Raw genomic sequence first — 20,159 nt, 5'->3', positions numbered from 1 at the left:
GATGGTTAGAATCGGACATGAGACCGTGTCAAAGTATGCTAGTTCGGGTCTGGCCGGTGACACGGGAGACTCGGCTAGACTGGTACACCAAGCTTAGTGGTCCGAGTTCTTTTGTATACACCAAAACAACTAAAATACCACATATCACTGTACGCAGTTACCCAGCAGTTACGGACATGTTACCCAGAAAGTGTGTACCCGATGGGGACCTGATCCTCTACCAAGCCTCCCCGAACAGGACTATGATGACCACAAACGTTCACCCCCTGTACCTTCCACCCGTGGTGTGTTGGCTCAATCGGACCCATGTGCAAGTTCTGCGTGTCAGGAGTGTACTGGTCAACCTGGTCAAGGTTATCTCGATCGCGCTAGTGTCTGTCACCCTCTTTGTGCACATACTCAGACTGTGGAACCTGTTTGCGTGGGGATTACTGGGCGCCCTGTGGTCTCTTATGGTGTGCATCACACTGATCGGAGGTGCCTTCGTGGGCATGCTGAGCGCGGTGGGTCGAAGCGCTCGCAGTGACACCAGAGCGATCGCTGATCCCATGGCCACTGTGTCCATATCCCAGAAACTCATCATGTTCATCTTCTTCTTAGTCACGTATATTTACACCTGGCTATACTACAGATTCTGCGGCAGCACGGAGCTCATTGTCTCACGGTTTGAATGTTCAGACAGACGAGGTGCATGTCTGTTACCAATTTTAAGATGGACTACGTTCGTGTTTGTCTGGATTAACACAATCGGCTTCGTCAGACTAGTTCGATCCAATTGAACGCATGACACTACGCCAAGGGGCTCGGTTGCACTTTCTCTCACTTTCCATCGTCTGTCTCTGCTACAATCTAGCACTATGGGGTCTAATAGAAGGAAACTTTGTCTGGCTCTCTGGCTATAAGGTTATGTTCTTGCTCGCGGCGGTCAAATCCTTAACGTCGTATGTGTGCCTGGAACTGAACACACTACTCGAGAGAACCAGACAGTTGCAGTGTTCGGCCCTGGCGACCACGTGCAAAGGCGAGGTGCTTGCTATGTACAGGGAGGAAAAACTGTCTGCCTCTAACAGTGTCCAGGAGCGCTATAGCAAGACAGCTTTTGGACATGATGAGCAGATACAATTTACCCCTCACGACCAGTACAACCTGGCTCCCGTATTCTGGTGCAGCCTCATGACAGTCATGGTCCTCTACAACACGGCACATCTTGCTCTAGTTCCCCTGTCTTACACATCACCTCTATTATTCGGTACACCTGCTTACGTGCTGTACTGGGGAGCCATGAGAACAACCTGGATCATGTTACGATGAAAAGTATTACGTTCTGTGGTATTAAGGAAAGATGCAAGTCGGCTACATGGCAAAGGAAATCTATCGATCTACGCCAGCCCCAAACCCGACTCAAAGACAAGGTGAATTCGCTACACTGGCGAACCGTCTGGAACAAGGTATTACTGTAATCCTATGCACACTGGTCTTATTGAACATCGGCCTCTGGTTTGCTAGACTGTGTTTTCATGCCAGCTCCTTAGTTGAGTGACAAGTGTGAAAACTCACTCGACACTTTTGGGCTGCGATGGATGATCTCGACGATAACTGGTGGCTGAACCTTCTCAACGTGAAGGCAGATAAACAAAAACATCAAGGCCTGTGCGGACATCGACCTGACTGGTGGCTCGAGATGGGAGACGCTCATTGCCCAAAGAGCATCAGCGAACAGGATTTTGATCAATGGTGTATGACTTTAGGGCAAGAAGAGAAAAGTGTGACTGGCAAGGCACCGGATAACCCAAACGAGACCAGCCACAGCGTGAGCGCCTCAAGCACGGGCAGCCACAATAGGAACGCCTCAAGCGCGGTCTGCCAAAGCGTGAGTGCACCAAGAAACATTGAGACCAAGGCAGCACCGTTCCACATCCATTACAACGCAAAGATGTCTGCTGTCAAGTCCACAAAGCGCAACGTCAATAAGGTCCACAAGAAATTGATCACAAACACTACCAGGATCCCCTTTGACAACCCGGAGCATGTTTCACGGTCACCGTATTGAGACTGATGTATGTGTGTGAAATGCTTGTGTACCCATATCATTGTTACAGAAATAAAAAATTTACATAGACACATGATGAATTTGTACATCCTTTTATTTTATTACAAAGCACACATGTTGTACACAAACCAACGCAGATCCCCGATCAAACGACCGTTCACAAAAGCCATCTGTTCATATTGAGCTGAGCCATGAATCTGTCGCCGGTCTTGATTGTGCTGTTATTATAACCTTCGCAGGCTCGAACCACCTGTCCTCCTGCGAAGCCTTGCAAACTTTCGACAATACTCATTGCATGTCCGACCACAGTCCTTAAAAACCTTTTGACACTCTCGTCCTCCACGATGGTGCCGATGGCCATTAGGTTGAAGTCCTCGTTCACAGCATGAGCGGCCTCGTGTCTTACATCATCACTGACGTTGTGATAACCGGCCCCGTTGGCCACGAGCGTCATCATTGACAGTATACTTTGGGGTGTGTAAGGTGAAATTAGGTTAAACACGTCAAAGTCGTCCTCTTGCTTGATAGACTGTATCACCTCTTCAACGGGGTCGCCACCATACGCACAATTCACTTTTCTAGTAGCCAGTAGTCCTCCCCAGATGCCATTGTTCACCGACATGTTGTAACCTTTGTCGCCGATCACCTCAAGTTGAGCATTTACATCGTTTTGGTTGGGGAGCTGCACTGTGAAACGATCTCCCTGAGTCAAAGAGTCGCGTCCCGTGTTGATCAGCTCCACTTCGTACAGGTGCGGGGTGTTCAGGAAAGGTCTATGGGCAATAGTACTGCGCCGGTCGCAGACCGCAACCTCTTTCAGGTTCCTGATCAGGTCCGCGCTCAGCCCGTGTAGAGTAGGCACGTACACATCCGCATCTTTGACAAAGTGAAACAGGCCAGCGGGTAGGTAGTTCTTACCCGACTCGTATTTGTAGCACCCGTAAGGCACGTCCACAGTCCTGGTCCGACGGTCGGTCAGAGTATGGGTGTACGTGCGGATCGGTTGGTATAGTCTCGTGGACGACATAGCTGATGATGCTCAATGTGGCAGTTGAAGTTTGCTGAATTGTCTCGGACGATGTGCTAGTACGGCGAATTCTTGGTCAGCTGCAAAACAGGAACCTCTCTGCTTCACGTGGCTCTCGACAGATTGGAGAGTGTGATACGTTGGGCTGCGTGAGGACGAGCGTCGCTGCTGTCACCAGTTCCAGGAGGATGGGAGCTTCCTCACTGTTGAGCCTGAGCAACCTGACAGTGAGCGTGTTAAGATTTGCCTCGGAGAGCACACCGAACGTCCGCGAAAACCAAGGGCACCACCTTAGCATGATGTACGAATTGAGATCGTCTTGCGCACTGGCCCTGGGTGGCGCATGATTAAGATCTGGCTCGCTAGACCTTTGGCTGCCAGTCATCAGCTGCACCCGGTTGGGCTTCTCCTCGTACTCCTTGGCGAGTTCTGTTTGGGACCTGGACGAAGTGAGACATAGCAACTCCTCGAGCGTCAGCTCGTGCCACGCAGCGGCCCAGCTCATCTCGTCGTCTTTTCGTCTCGTGTTTTTGTTCTGGTGTTCACTGAGGCAGATCGCGGCATGGTACACGACGACGACTCCGGCGTGTTGGTGTGTATACTAGGTGCCTCGTGACAAATAGCTCATCTCCACCCTCTTGCGATAAGCCACCAGTCTGGCGTCGTAAAAGGCCACGACACCTACATTCTCGGCAAAGTTACAGTTTGTCATTTGGAGATTGCCTCTTTTAACTACCCTAGTCAGCACAACGTACACCGACGGCTTTATCGGTGACATGGCAAAATACCTGGGCGGGTGGTAGAGCACTTGGCCGTGCACGGTGCAACCTTGACAATCGTAGGTGTTCATCGCCAAGAGACAGGCCAGCGGGTGCGTGGTCACTGTCCAGTTCATGCACTGCCATTCTGAAGGAGCGACCTTGTACAGGGTCCCGGTGCGATCCCCCCTCACGTAGAACTCGTTCACCCGACTCTCTTGCTTGAAGCGAATGTTTTCCACCACACCTTCCGAGTCGAGCATGGACTGGGGCTGCTTCTGTGTTGCCGTTTGGCCACCCAACAAGTCGGCATAGGAAGTCGATGCCTTCTTGTTCGCAACCTGTATACCGTTCAAGTCCATGTGCCAGATCATGCGCACCTTGCAACCTACCCAGAGCTTGTCCACCTTCAGATAATCCCTCTCCGTGGAGCGGATCCCTTCACGGTATTTGGGCACCGAAAACAGCTTGGGAAGCGTCTGAGCAGCCTGCTTCAGCACCTCGTACCAGGCACTCGGTCCTTTGGTGAAGGACGTGCGGCTCCGAGCCACGCTCAGAAACTTTTCCCGGGCCTTTGAGCTCACCGGTTTAACACTTACCAGTTTCTTACTGACAATACCGAGTTACAGCAAGACACTCGACAATATAACGAAACACACACACACACACACACACACAGTTTGTTTCAATTGAAGAAGCCTTTATTCATGTTCATAAACATCAAAGGGTTTGGTATCATTAGCGCTGATCATGAAACACTGAACACAGCAATGTCTACAGTTAGTTGGGAACACCTTTGAGCAAGGAGCGCAGTTTAGATTTCTTCCGAAGCAGTCTAGGTAGTTTGGTCCTTATATAATACTTGTGATCACTTCGCAGAGCCTGACCGAGTTGATCCACAGGGATCAAGGTGTTGGCATTGTTTGCATCGAGTAGAGTGTAGCGACCCTCCAGTGCTTGTGAGCTGAACCGACCGTCATCCTTCAATGACTCCCTTATGGTCTTCCTGGGGTCCACCACCACTAATAAACGAGTAGGGATACTGACTGTCCGTCGAACATTGAGTATATGAACACCTTCAGTTCTTTCAAGTACACATACCAGTACACCGAAGACTTCGTTGGGAGCTCTTATGTGTCTCACAGGGTACTTTGGTTTAGGAGTAGATGTATGTTTCAGAATTACGCTATCCCTGTCACACATAAGGTTACAAGGGAAGTTGTCAGGCACCCACGCTTGATCAGGATATCTCAAAATCAGCATAGTACGCACAGTTCCCCCGTACACTGTGGAAAAAAAGGACACTTGTCCAGAGCAGTCTCGACGGTGTCCAGGTCGCCGCAGCAGCACTGTACCCGGTACGGTGTAGTCAAATCTTGTACTTCGTACCCGAATGAGTGATGCGTCTGGTTAGGAGCGGGGACAAGAGACGCAGCTGCACGTACCTCAGCTGTGTCGCGTGCTGGAGACCGCGAGCATGAGCAGAGAGGCAGTTTAGATTTATTCCGATCCCATCTAGGTAGTTTGAGGTGTATATGATACTCCCCATCACATTGCAGAGCCTGGCCGAGTTGATCCACAGGGATCAAGGTCTTGATTGATCCGAGCTGAGTGTAGCGACCCTCTAGTACACGTGAGCTGAACCGAGCGTCATCTTTTAATGACTCCCTTATGGTCTTCTTGGGGTCCACCACCACCAATAACCTTGTGGGGGTCCACTTTGACCGTCGAACGTTGAGCATATGAGCACCTCTAGATCCTCGACATACGCGTATCAGTACAACGAAGACATCGTTGGGAGCACTTACGTGTCTCACAGGGTACTTTGGTTGAGGAGTAGACGTATGTTTCAGAATTACGCTATCCCTGTCACACATAAGGTTACAAGGGTAGTTGCCAGGCACCCACGCTTGATCAGGATATCTCAAAATCCGCATAGTACGCACAGTTCCCCCGTACACTGTGGAAAAAAAAGGACACTTGTCCAGAGCAGTCTCAATGGTGTCCAGGTCCATGTAGCAGCACTGTACCCGGTACGGTGTAGTCACATCTCGTACTTCGTACCCGAATGAGTGATGCGTCTGGTTAGGAGAGGAGACAAGAGACATAGCTGCATGCACATCACCTGTGCATGGTGGAGACTGCGAGCGTGAGCTTGAGGGGGACCCGATGCGTGAAAAGGCAGACATTGTCACTGTGAGTCCTTTCAGCTATAGTATAAGCTGCAAAGGCGTGTATGTGTACCGTTTTTATACCCGTTCACTTAACTCCAACCGGTTCACGATACACATTGAGCACGCATCTGACCAAAGGCCAAGGCGACCGACCGAGACTGTGTATCCGAACACAGCTACACTAGATATTGTGATAGCTCACCCTTGGTTAGATGCATGCTACCCACACAGCACAGCGTTATCCAACTCTCCTCATTAGACGACAGCGCTGACACACAACAATAAAACGAAAAACGCACACACACACACGCACACACAGTTTGTTTCAATTGAAGAAGCCTTTATTCAGGTTCATAAACATCAAATGGTTTGGTGTCGTTAGCACTGATCATGAAACACTGAACACAGCAATGTCTACAGTTAGTTGGGAACCCCTTTGAGCAAGGAGCACAGTTTAGATTTCCTCCAAACACGTCCAGGTAGTTTGATGCGTATATCGTACAGAGCATCGTGTTGCAGAGCCTGACCGAGTTGATCCACAGGGATCAAGATGTTGGTGTTGTTGGTTGATTCGAGATGAGTGTAGAGACCCTCTAGTACTTGTGAGCTGAACCGACCATCATCCTTCAATGACTCCCGTATGGTATTCCCGGGGTCCACCACCAGTAATAACGCTCTAGGGGTCAGGGCTGTCCGTTGAACATTGAGTAGATGAACGCCTTCATATCCTCGAGATATGCGTATCCGTACAACGAAGACTTCGTTGGGAGCCTTAACGTGTCTCACAGGGTACTTTGGTTGGGGAGTAGACGTAGGTTCCAGAACTATGATATCCCTGTCACACATAAGGTTACAAGGGAAGTTGTCAGGCACCCACGCATCATCGGAAACTCTCAAAATCCGCATAGTGTGCACAATCCTCCCGTACACTGTGTTAAAGAAAGGACACTTGTCCAGAGCAGCCTTGACAGTGTCCAGGTCCATACAGCAGCACTGTACCCAATACGGTGTAGTCACCCCCGGTATTTCGTACTTGAATGAGTGACGCGTCTGGTTAGGAGAGGAGACAAAAGACGCAGCTGCATGTGCATCAGCGGTATGTGGTGGACACTGCGAGCGTGAGCTTGAGCGGGTCCCAGTGCGTGAAACATCAGACATTGTCACGGTGAGTCCTTTCAGCTACAGTACAAGCTGCAAAGGCGTGTACGTGTGTGTGTACCGTTTTTACCCATTCACTTAACTCCCACCTGTCCACAATAAACCTTGAGCACGCATCTGACCAAAGGCCAAGGCGTCCGACCGAGGCTGTGTATCCGAACACAGCTACACTAGATATTGCTCACCCTTGGTTAGATGCATGCTACTCACACAGCGTTATCCATCTCATTAGATGACAAAGGAAGGGGAAAAAAAAGGCCACTACACTTTGTAAAAAACCCACGGTCTCTCGATTCCGAATCATGAACAAAGCGGTGCCTTTTGTGGAATTCTTCCCTAATATCTACCCCGAGCGCAGAGCTGTCAAGCTCGACCTGGAGCCTAATCTGGTTGGGGTGATGATCAAATCCGTAATGTTTCACAGGCAGGAAGAGGCGCTCTTGTGTAGAGGACTGGTGTTACAAGCACCACGAAAAGTCAAAATCTATACCACGGTACACTTCAAAGTCACTGGTATAGCTCCTGTTGTGGCATATGACCTAGACCTGATGTACGATCAAGATGGCGAGGAAGAGAACTGGGACACGGTACGGAAATCTTGGGCTAGACACTTTGTTGCTGAGCCGGTGCACATCCACGTTCACCATGATGACATTAAGCGAAAAGTAAATGCTCAGGTCTTCCCGCTCACCTCTATACGGTTGGCCAAAAGGTACCTGGAAACCGTGAGGGGTGCGCTGACCTTCGGAGACTTCTGCCCAGACCGGGGTTACTACCTCACTCGAGACGGTAACACGCCAGCACTGTGCTCCGATGTTATGTTTGGCAGGGTGTACTTCATACCCGCAAACAAGCTGAACCAGGAGCTCTCAGTGTCAGATCTCATCTACGATCATGACAACTCCGAGGCCGAGGCTAAGCTCTTTGACAGTACGCACGCGTCTTATTTCTACAAGGCGGCGTGTCTGGATATCGAGACTGTGTTTGATCCGTCGTATCGGGATGTGTCCCTGCGATGCAAGACTTTCGCCCACAGGGCCCCCTACTGCACAGAGCAAATGATCAACGACATGACAGAGTACAGGAATAAGCTGGTTTGCGCGCTAAACACGGCCAGGGAACGATTGCCCACACAGAATAAACACGTCTCCATCCCCGCTCTGGCGCCTGACATGCCAGGTCAGCAGCACGAGATAACTTGCATTTCTCTCGTGATCCTCAGGTCCCATGTACCCAAGACCTCACGCGAGCACCACAGGAAGGTGCTGATAGTGCTCTACAACAAATGCAAGGTGACACGCAACCCAGAAGTAGACCACGAACTGGCCACCGGCGCGGGCATAAGCGATGTCAAAAGGATTTCGGTCTGCCCGTGCTCCGGTGAACTCGCGCTCCTTGAGAGATTGATCGACGTGCTGGACAAGTGTGGCATAGAACTACTCTACGTGTACAACGCAGAGTTTGATGTCAGGGTGATTGAGCAGCGTGTGCATTTCTACGCAGAATCAAACTACGCAAAGTCCCGCGACCTAGCCACGCAGAAACGAGCCAAAACGCTATTGGAAAACTGGTACGGGCTCTTTGTGACCAGGGCACTGACCGTGGACACGGTGGCGCCTTTCTTCCAGTTTGAAAATGTACGCTATCTGGACATGTACGAGCAGATGCTCAAGAGCTTAGGTTCGGAGTTGCTGGACGGTGCCGTGACAGAGTACAAGCTCCACAAGGCATACGTGCACATCGGAAGGTTCAACAAAGAGAAGGCGAAGCTGGGCCACTTCAAGATGAACAGCTGCGGTATGAACATCGTAGATTTGTACAGGATGGCAGGGACCAGAGACATCAAGTTTGCATGCACCAGCATGAAGTTGAACGACGTGGCCCCCTTTGTCATTGCCAAGGCCAGGAGGCTACATGGAAAGCCCCCGAAGGACACGAGAAAGCTTCACAAGCTGGCAGACGTCAGTTACTCTAGAATGGACGAGATGATCAACAGTGGGGGGAAGAGTCTCTTTGCCGTGCTCGTCTACAACTTAGTGGACTCGCAGTTGTGCGCCAGGCTGGCCAAGGTCCTGAAGCCCGTGTCGGCACTCTTCCACCGATGTAGGACCACTCTCAACATAGATGTCGTGGTACACGGAAGAGGGGATCTGTTTGGCGGCTTCGTGCAGAGCATTCACTCTGTCCAGATCCCTCAGCTCAAAATTACCCTCGACACTCTCAGAGTCAAAGCGGGACCCGCGGGTGTGCAACTAAGAAGCCGCACGCGATGGAATCCCGAGTTCCAGGCCGACGACGGTGTCAAGTGGAAGGGGGGAGCTGTGTGCGACCCTCTCACGGGCCTCCACTACTCGGGACCTGGAATGGGCCTGGAACTAGCGTTCGACTTTGCCAGCATGTACCCGTCCATAATGTGCGCGCTCAACATCTCGCCCGAGACCACAATTCCCTGGCCGCCCGTAGACTTCCCCCACGATCTATCGGGTTGGGTGTGTTACAACTGGGAGGCCGAGGGCTTCGAGTACGCCTCGCTCATTCTCAAGTACGACCAGGCCCAAGGTTGCTTTGTCCGCGCGCCGGCCATATTCTCTTCCTCGGTCGAGTACTATCTCAACCAGCGAGCCGAGTTCAAGAGGAAGCTCAAGGACCCCGAGATCGGCGAGGCCGAGCGAGTGTACTGCAAGACGCTTGAAGGAGAGTGTAAAGTCCTGGCCAACTCCTTCTACGGAACGGCTCCGCATCCCTGTGGGCCGCTCATATCCGGCCACGGTAGGCAACAGATTTCTGTGGTAAACAGCTGCGTGTCTACCTTTTACAAGCACCGTTGCCCCGTTGTCTATGGAGACACTGACAGCGTTATGGTCTCAGTTGGACACGGACCAGGGGACCAGGCTGAGAGCCAAGTGGCCGACGTTGACATCACAGGAGATGAAGATCCGCTCGCTCAGAAGCCTGAGAATGAACTCCTCGAGACCTTCGCCGGCAAGGCCCGCGTGGCTTTGGGTGACAAGTTTAGGCGGGCCGGCGAGCAGGTGCCTGCCTTTCTGGACTACGTGCACAGCGCATTGGTGGAGGACACGCTCACAAGGATGTACATGATAGGCAGCGGTAACAAGCACCAAAAGCTAGAGAGAGACCCCAAGGGCACGTTCACTAAGGAAGGCTACCCTGTGTACGTGACTGAAGTACCTGGCTCTCGAGAACGTTTGGACGTCACGGGACCCTTCGTCAAAGACAGGAGAGTCAAGCTGGAATACGAAAACAGTTGCTCCATATACTGTCACGTCGCCAAGAAGACCTACGTGGCTCTCACTCACAACCTCGACGACAAGGGCGATCCATCGTCCCTCTCCGTTAAGGTCAGGGGATTGTCAGCCTTCAAAAGTGTGCGCTCGCCTTGCGACTCCGCGGTCACGGAGACCTTCATAGCGTGTGTCATCAGGGGAGACTGTATCAAGCTTCACACGGACCAAGTGTCATGTTTTTCCACCTGCCCCTGGCACAAGCTCAATCCGGGAGATGTCATCTTGTACCTGGAGCGGGAACCCCGCGTGGATTATCTCGGCCAGTGGTTAGAGCTACATCGAGCTAGCTCATTTCTCACTGAGTACTGTGTCAAAGACGTTGTAACGCTGCAGTTGGACTCGGGTTTCTCAGCAGTCTCTACGACACTCGTCCCCTTGCAGGCAAACGAGTCTGGATCGCCCGGGGGGCTAACTGTGAGAATGTTGTACAAAGACGGGTATTGCATGAACCACATGTTCTCGAGCAAACAAGGCATACTCCGAGACCTGCTGATGTGCAAAGCGGCTGAACTCATCGCGTCAAAGATGGGAGCCGGGTTCTTTCCTTGGAGTAGCCTCATCAAATCGTCAAAGAACAAGCACTTTAGTCGAGTAACCCTGGACCGCTTAAAAGTGGCCAATTCCAGTGTAAAAACCTCATACGTGGAAATTGTAAAGACCTGGCTAAAGCGCATCACGGGACTCTCTGTGAAGCCCGTCGAGGTCATTGAGTATCACAAGTGCAACCCGTGCGAGGCCGCTTTCTACAGATACCCGGTGAACCTGCAGGCTAACACAGGGTGTATCACGGCCATGTTCGGAGGTTCGCTCATGTGCGAGGCCAGGTGTTCCAAATCTGGAAAGGTCTCTGACACAGAGCAGGGTTGCGGGAGCGAATCAGAGCACAAAGTCCTGGACGAGTGTCACGAACAGAACCAGAACGCTCCCTCGTCTCACACGGAACTCGTATCCCACCCGTACCAGCCGTTCAACAAGTGTTACGGAAACTCCAGGGTGTTGATTGCTCACTGTGCAGACCGCACGTTGGTCAATTGTTCGGGGAAGCTGGTGGCTCACTGCATCATAGACTACTGCCTGCCCCGCTACATGTACAGTTCCGCGCTGGGGCCCGCTAGCCTGGATGACTGTAAAGAACACCTGCTTGCGTCAATCAACTCTGTCAGACAGAGGTTGAACAGGGCAACCGTGGCTTTCAACGCGCTGATGAACAACTGCCCTGAACACATGATACCCGTGCACGGAACTCGTGAGTTGGAGCACCTGAGGATAAACAGGGAGACCGTGACTCGTCTCCCGGGTGAGAAACTCGAGGCCTGTCTCAAGGTGATCACAGAGGACATGTCACTAAGGCCCGACGTTGTCTACAAGAACCTGAGCGCTCAGCTTGGGAAGAAACTCGCCAAAGCCATATCTCAAGGCACAGTGTCCATGCGAGACGCGGACGACATGTCACGTCTCCCCTGTTCGGAAGCCTCTATAGCGCTCTCGCTGCCCACGGCCATACTCGCAGACGCGGGGATCGCTTCCTCCGCCGGTAGGCTTTCCATAGCCAGAAGCGAGCTATGCGAGAGGCCTTTAGTGGATCTGGCCGGCGTCCTGTACCAGACCGTAATCATGTTGCAGATACACACTCCCGATGCCTTTAGCTCAGCGACTGCGATCTACCCCGAGTCTGTTCTCTGTATCATGCCCTATTCATGTGCGGACGCACACCTCATGCGAACGTGGATCGAGGCCTTCAGGGGGAAAAAGTGGCTCAAACCCACGCTAGTCAAGCTCGGCAAAAGGAAGCGGCCTGTCGACTACAACTACAGGGAGGTCACGTATCATTGCACAGGCTGTAAAAACTTCTACATGGACCTGTTTGCCAACAACATTCCAGGTCACAAGCTTCTAGAATTGGTTTACGGACAGGACAAGAGGCGAAAGATAGGACAGTGTGTCAGCGAAACACTGTGGTGCTCTTGATCTTCTCTCGCCACATGACCCCTTTCTTCAACGTGTATTGAGATACAGATCCAAAAACGCTGTGTTAATCCAAAAACTCTAACCCCTAACCGTGGCAAATATACGCTCCTCGCAACGTGAACCATACTCAGTCAAGATGTCTTTCAGTCAAAGTGAGTATGTTGTATCCCACACCATGACCAATGTCAGTAAGCCCCATCAGCCTGTCATTTTAAAAGTGGACCTGTGTGGCCTCATATCCATCGGTGAGTGCAGCACTCTGTTTGTGGTTGACAAGATGAACCTTACGGCATACAAACAAGGCACCGTGGAAAAAATACCAGTCAAGTTCGCTATTGTGAACGACACCGACAACAGGATCCTGACCAGCGAGCCGGGCAGGCTTTCCTCAAAGTGGAATGTCAACATTGACTGTGGATCCCGTATGAAGATAGCGGGCACCGACACTGAACCTTTCCGTCGTACCCTACCTGTGTACGATGAAGAAAACAGGCAGGCCCTCGTCAATGTATTGGCCTTCATGATGTCAGAAAGCCTCTGGGCCTCGGACAAGGCGCAAGGCGCTTTTGACCTCCTCGTCGAGTCTACACGAGGAGAATATGCATTCACGTGCCAACGGTGTTTGCAGATCGGCGTTGCCTGCGTCAAAAAAGAGCCCCCGAGTGAACTGCCGTCATTCTCCTTCCCGTCGTGTCAAGACGGCTATGTGTGCATACCTTCCCCACAAGCCTTTGCTGACAAAGACTACGACGCTCTCCGGAATCTTCTAACTCTCTTGAGATCCGCTTCCATGGACAACCTTGACATTGTAACACGAATCAGTGAGGAGATATCCACCGACCCAGCCTTTGAAGAGCTTGAGTGTACATATGGCCATCAAACACACGTACACAAGAGGACCATAGAAATCCCATACACGGTGGTGAAATACATCAGCACCCTGTACCAGACTATGAGCGAGTACGCAGACAACTTCGCCATAGTGGACCGTAATAGGCACTACATCAAAGTCTTGATTGAGAGCCCTTCGGAGAACATAGGTGAAGTCACCGGCTCTGTGTCCCTAACCAAAATCTACGGATCAACTCTCCTTGACATTTACAACAAACTCATTCATGGCCTCCACAATTCCGAGGTGCGTGAGGAACAACAACTCGACAGCATTGTCAACATTACACAGTTGAGCCCTGACATGTTGATCAGGAGAACACAGTTGGCTTTTGTGTTGAATAATCATATGTCATTGAAGGATTGGTCTCGCTTCTACTATGGGTGAAATGTGCAAGCTGAATACATGTAAATAAAAACAATACAAACGAATGGTCGTTCACTGTCTTTAATGGGGGAAACGTGCAAGCTCAGTACATACATTGCAATGTGAATAAAGACAACAGAAATGAATTTTACATCACTGGGTATAAAAAAGCAATGCTGATGCACACATTTGGGTGTGAAATAGACATGTCAAGGGTTCTATGTTCACGGGTTAGGGTTGGGGTTAGGAGTCGTTCACCCTAGCTTGGTCACTGGCAGACAGATATGATTTGAGGTTTGGGTGACTACAGTGAACCACTATAAGGCCATCCTACCCCGAATACAAACACTGAACCAATCTAAAATGATTGGCTCGACAAACGACATAGCCTCTGTGTAGCGCATATGACTATGTTCGCCACGCTTAATGTGTGAGTATTATACACTACTTAAAACTGGCTCAACTCACTACTCGTGCCACCACTCGTGACACTAAAAATGTCAGAGGAAAGCGGCATAGAAACAGACCACGGTGGTCTTAGCCAGGTGAGATCAGTATTGTCAGTTAACACAATTTGTCAGGTTAAAGTCATCAATTTACGCTAACCACAACTGTACTCTACTCAACAGGCGTCTACCATAACCCTGGACCGCACTGTAGGTATCTGATATAGATAGATAGAGACTAATGTCAAACATGGTTCTTATTCCTGTACGTGATATACCGTGCATATATTGCAGGAGAGCGATTACATGCTATCCTCAGACGAAGAGGCACCTGAAAACCCTGTGGTACAAGTGCATCCACTGTTACCCCCAGAACTCCTCAACCGTGCACATGCCAATGCTGCATTGCCTCCCGTTCCCCCTGTGAATGATGTGAACGCTGACATGGTAATAATGTTCTCATTACGTGTTGACAGCTCATCCGTGTATGGCCTCATTACATTTATCTTTCTCTCAAGTACATGGCCGATGATGAGGACGAGGAGCTGGAAGATGGATAACAACCACAGCCCATTCATTCTCAACAGTGTGTATTGTTTATGTTTGATGACTGCCTCCATGGCCAGTGACCGGTTCGAGGAATAATTTACTCAATCAATAAATTGCCATTTGCTTCCAGAAACACATGTTTGCCTTTATTCACATATTGACATTGATCATTATAACACGAGTACTTTGAAAAGACATAGTATAACAGGGATATGACAGTGAATACAATTATAATATATGTATAAATATAATGTCTCCAGAATGCTTGTCACCTAACTTTGCCCAGATTCTGTCCTTATACATCAATGAGTATAACAACACAAGTGACTTTGAAATCACATAGTGGGAAAAAAAACAGGGATATATCAGCGATTACACATGTCTACAGATTGCTTGTCTCCCCTGGGTGAGCCCTTGTGGGACCACTGTGTGTTTGGATGTGGATTTAAAAACACCCCCCTTTGAAGGCAGGTTTCAAGATCACACAGACTTTCCTAACCCTGTGTTGTCCTTCATGTCACGGGGACTTGTTTAGTTTATGTACTGTCCTACTACCCTGGCGTTGTGCTTCGGGTCCCTGGACCCTTTCGTGTGTGTGTGTGTGTATGTGTGGGTGTGTGTGTGTGTGTGTGTGTGCGTGCGGGCGTAACATCATCTCACATCTCACACAGCAGACACATGCCAAAGGGTTTTTATTCAAAAGATTTTCAACAGTGTTGTTCATGTCACTTTGTTGCACCTGTTCACATCTCAATAGCACACACTGTGTGTGCGTTGACGTCGCTCGTCTCTCGTGGTGTTCAGTGTCAGGCCGTAGGCGATTCCAGGTCGACACGGTCAAAAGCACGAGCGAGACAACGGGTGTCGTCGTCGTCGTTGTCGTTGTCGTTGTTGTGTTTGTCTGCTCGTTGTTGTGCAGAGCAAAGCCCAAGCCCAAACCGGCGGCGTTCGAGCCAAGAGGCTACAGTCCGCGCACACATTCCGCGCAGTTGAGCCGCGTGCATCTCCCGCAGATGTATCTCTTGCAGGCCCCGCACGCGGTGTATGTCTTGCGGTCCTTTGTCTTTGGACAGAGCTGACACCTCTTCCTCTTGCTGGCCACTCTGGGCGCGGTCGGTTCCACATTGTCGTCGTCGTTGTCGTTGTCGTCGTCAACACCCTCTCTGTGCTCAAGAAGCGGCCGCGGCCCTGCTCGTCAAGGCCTTGACGAGTGCGGCGGACGCTTCCGTGCGAGGGAGACGCGAGCGTCTCTCGATGAGCGGAGTCACGAGCGCCCTGCCCAGCTGCTCCAGGAACACGCGCCTCCTGTAGAGCTTGCCGCGCATCCACTGGGGCCTGAGCTCTCGCCAGAGCACAAAGGCGTTGTAGGCGGACACGTCGAGGATGTTGTGGAACACGGCGAGGGGCCAGCGCGTCGTCTTCCTGCGGCAGCTGTACGTGCCGACGAGCTTGTCCAGGTTGTCCACGCCGCCCTTGGTGCTGTTGTAGTGCAGGATGATGTCGGGCTTGGCGTCCCTGGTGGCGCGGACGCGCGCCTTCCCCGTGTGCAGCGTGCTCAGCAGCAGCACGTTCTTGTGCCTCTTGGGCACGTAGGACACCAGAGTGACGGTGGGCGTGAAGGCGAACCTGGACGAGAAGAGCGCACGGCCCTTGGTGTTGAGCAAGGCGCACGGCAGGACATTGTGTTGGTTGCTGAGCTTTCTGTCTCGGTTGAGCATGACCTCGTTCTTGACAGTGACACGGGTGACCTAGCACGTTTGATGAGTGTAAATACGGGGCTTTCACGGATTAGATGAAGCTCGACATTGAATTGTACGGCTCGTAGTAGCTTCTGTGGTCTGGAGCGTAGGCTGCGGTGTTCGGGATCGCTCGCTGGCCACCAGCCTGGACAGTCTCGCGTCTCTCCTTGAGAACGGTGGAGGTCATGACCATGGTCACCACGTACATGGCGTAGATTACGATGTTGAACACGGCGATGGCACACTCCATATTATGCAGCCTCTGAGCGTTGCTGATCAGCGGTCGATACAGTAACTCCATGCATCCCGCTATCACGGCCATGAACAGCTCAATGTTCATCATGACGAGGCACGTGATCACGGTCCTGGTGCTCTTGGACCCGGCACCCCTGTATGGATCTGGCACGTCGTCCATTTTCAGTTTGCTCTCTGCGGCAAAGTAGCTGAGCACTATGCTCGCGACCATGGCCAGGCACCCCAGTGTGATTAAAGCTATCCCCGCGTGGATGTAGGCGTACTCGTATTCAGGCTTAGCCTGGGCCAAGGTAGAGTCCGCGGCTGGGCATCCCGTGGCCCTGGTGCCATGTTTGCTGTCGATGAAGTACAGGATGTTGTTGGGTACGGTGAGGAAGCCCACGATGAGAGAGGTGATGACGGCTATCGCTGCTCCCAGCTTACCCTTAAAGTGGACAGCGGCTCCGTTCAGTAGGGCCGGGACTTTCTTGGTATGGGCTACCAGAGTCTCGATGCTCATCGGGTTCCTATTCCGATGCATAGCTCAGAGAGGATCCTTGCCCCTCTTGTGGGTTTGTTGGTACTTACTCGCAGTGCGGTTCCTCCCGCCGCGGCTATACCAGTGAGCCGACGATCCTAGCACTTTAGTACAATGAAGCTCAATGACCCCGCGATCGAGTTCTCGGGCTCACATGGCACCCTGTGCGCAAAGTCTACCGCGGACCACCGTTGGTACAAGGTTCAGGGCATCACCAAGACTCTCGAGTCTATCAAGCTGTACAGGAAGCGAGCGCGCAGACACAACATGATAACCATGGACATGTTCACCAGGGTCGTTAGGGACCTGAACGCCAAGCCGGACAGTTCGCTCGAGTGGGTGCCAGAGTACGTGAGAAACCTGAATGTGCCCAACGAGTCCCACGGGTTGGCACTCAAGGAAGCGCTGTTGCAACTGTTGAGGTCAAAAGCGCTCACTCCTGAAGCGTGTAGGCTCCTGTGGGACAAGACCCACATGTCCTCCGTTATAGGCACTGTGGTAGACGCTCAGTGCAAGGACGTGTTCAACGAAAAGAAGAAAATACGTGACGTGGGTCCGGTGTCTCGCCTCATTCTCACGCAGCTCAAAGCTCTGTGCCTGACTCCGATATGCGCGGGCCTCAAGGTCGCCGGGGTGCCCAGGCCCGACAGGTTTAGCAGCAGCAGCAGCAGTAGCATACCCGGAGCATACACGTACCACAACGGCTGTACGCGGTGCATGTCCATAGCTGACACGTGGGGCTTCTACACTGAAGTGGACCTAGTTGCCCACGACACCGTAAGGGACAACGTGGTGCTGCTCGAGCTCAAGACCAGGAACAACGACACACTGGATCAGGTCACCTTGTGGCGATACAACACACAGCTGTGGCTGACATGGTTGATGTTCTCGCTCACGTACCCGAGCATGGCGGAGCGGTCCGCGGCTTACCTGGTGATCGTCAGACCCGGGACCAACCAGGTCACCATAAGGAGTTGCTCACGACCCACGATTTCTAATTCTCTACGCAACAAGTTCCCGTGGCTGAAAAGTTTCTGCCCGCAGGTGCTTAATTGTCTCACCCCTACGTGTGTGAACATGAGAGTCGAGACTCGTCTGGCCTCTGCAGAGCGGAGCGAGACCTCCCGGTTAGACGAGACAGAGTTGAGTTACAGGAACAAGCTTTTCAATGACGACAAGAAGAGGATCGCCGCTCGCGGCCTGGCCCGTCAGAATGAAGATGATTCCGACGACGATTAAAACGACCGTGGTCTACATAGACTCTCTTTGACGGAGGACATGGAAAGTTTCATGGATGCGCATCACATCTACCTGTCACTGTTTCGGTCGCAAGGTCGCTGCAGTTGTACAAACACACACACACACACACACACACACACACATATATATATATAGTTCTCCTCAGTGGTCAGACTGTGAGTCCTACACGGTCTTTGGTTGGATAAGCTGTGCCCAAGTCAGACCGATCTCAAGACCGTGTACTGTCTCGGACCCAGTGCTCCAATAGGCTCCTACTCCACCAGTTTGACCAACATGGGTTTGAGACACAATGCTATCCACGCAATGCTCGCAAACCCTCACCTAGCCCCGTTCAAATTGATCGAGCGCCCGAGTCAGCCACAGGATTGGACTCTGATAGACCATCTCATAGTAATACACAAAGTCAAGGAGAGTGACTACATCGAGGATGATGCGCAGGGGTCCATACTGAACATGGCCAGAATGCTGGCGTTGTGCTACATCGAGGAGAATGAGGGCAGTCTGTGTGTTGTACTCGTCAAAGATGGAACTAGGGCTCAGAAGCCAGCCGTGAGGGAGTTGAGACTCAGCCGCACGCCTGCGCCTCACATGGAGTTCTGTATGCGCAATCTATGCGCCATAGAATACACAATGATGAAACTGTTGGCCGATATGGGTATGAAAAACAAGTTGTTTCTAGTGACCGGGGCCAAGGGAGAGGGTGAGGGAACCTCTGTTGAAAACCTTGTGTCATTCCATGAGTACAAGTACACGGAGGATGACGGCGTGTCGCTGAACATGCTCAGTGATCCGACACCTACCAAGTGTGAGCTCTGCAACGTCTATCCCAGTTACGGAGAGATAGAACGTCCCCATGGTCTCGAGGGCGTTTTCGTGGCGAGCTTCGCGGACCCCGCAAGTTCACAAGTGTCATTGCTGCGGGACGCGTGTCTGCAGTGTAGGAGCACAGAGGCTGACACGCTGCTCGTGGAGTTGTCCAATGTCCTCACGGGCAGCGTGACCGTGTGCAGTGGAGATTCCGATGTAGTGGCCGTGCTTACGGCTTGTGGACGGGAAGGGATTACCATGAGGATGGACAACAAGAGCTACCGGGAGGGTCGAGACATGCACACGTCGAGATTCGGCGACCTGCTGTTTGCTATTCCCGAGAAACATGCACCGGAACTGCCGTTTGGGGAGCGTTCTTCAAGCGAGGATAGGTTCCGAGTTCTGTGTGACATCGCTGCCAGGGACGAACACCTGCTACCAGAGACGCTAGAACAACACAAGACCTTTGAAGCCAGTCTGGATAAACACGATGAAGCCAAGGGGAGAGTCAAGCTAAAGCTAAACGTAGCTAGGTACCTGTACTCGGCCGGGATCAGAGGATCTCTGTACGTCACCTTTCTGTCTAGGTTCTCGAGCAAAGGGGACCGACTGAGTGAATTGTGTCGCGATGTGGACACACGCTGTGTCAAGGCAAAAACAGTCAGTTACCTATTCGAAACACTGTGGCCCGCATCTGAAAAGCCCAAGTGTACCGGTGAGAAAAGGAAGATCTCCTGTCTGCAGGAGCATGCCGAAGTCCCTGAGCTTGAGCTAGACGACCGTGTAGACGTGGCGGACCTGAGTGAGGAGCATGAAAAGGTCTTGTGCGGTCTCAAGCGCTTGAGCAATGCGTACATGAAAGGCCTGGTACAGCAGGGTAGCTACGGACGT

The sequence above is a fragment of the Sander lucioperca genome, chromosome 8, assembly GCF_008315115.2.
Source record: "Sander lucioperca isolate FBNREF2018 chromosome 8, SLUC_FBN_1.2, whole genome shotgun sequence".
Lineage (NCBI taxonomy): Eukaryota > Metazoa > Chordata > Actinopteri > Perciformes > Percidae > Sander > Sander lucioperca.
The sequence above is the reverse complement of the archived record's forward strand: the minus strand, read 5'-3'. Positions refer to the sequence as shown.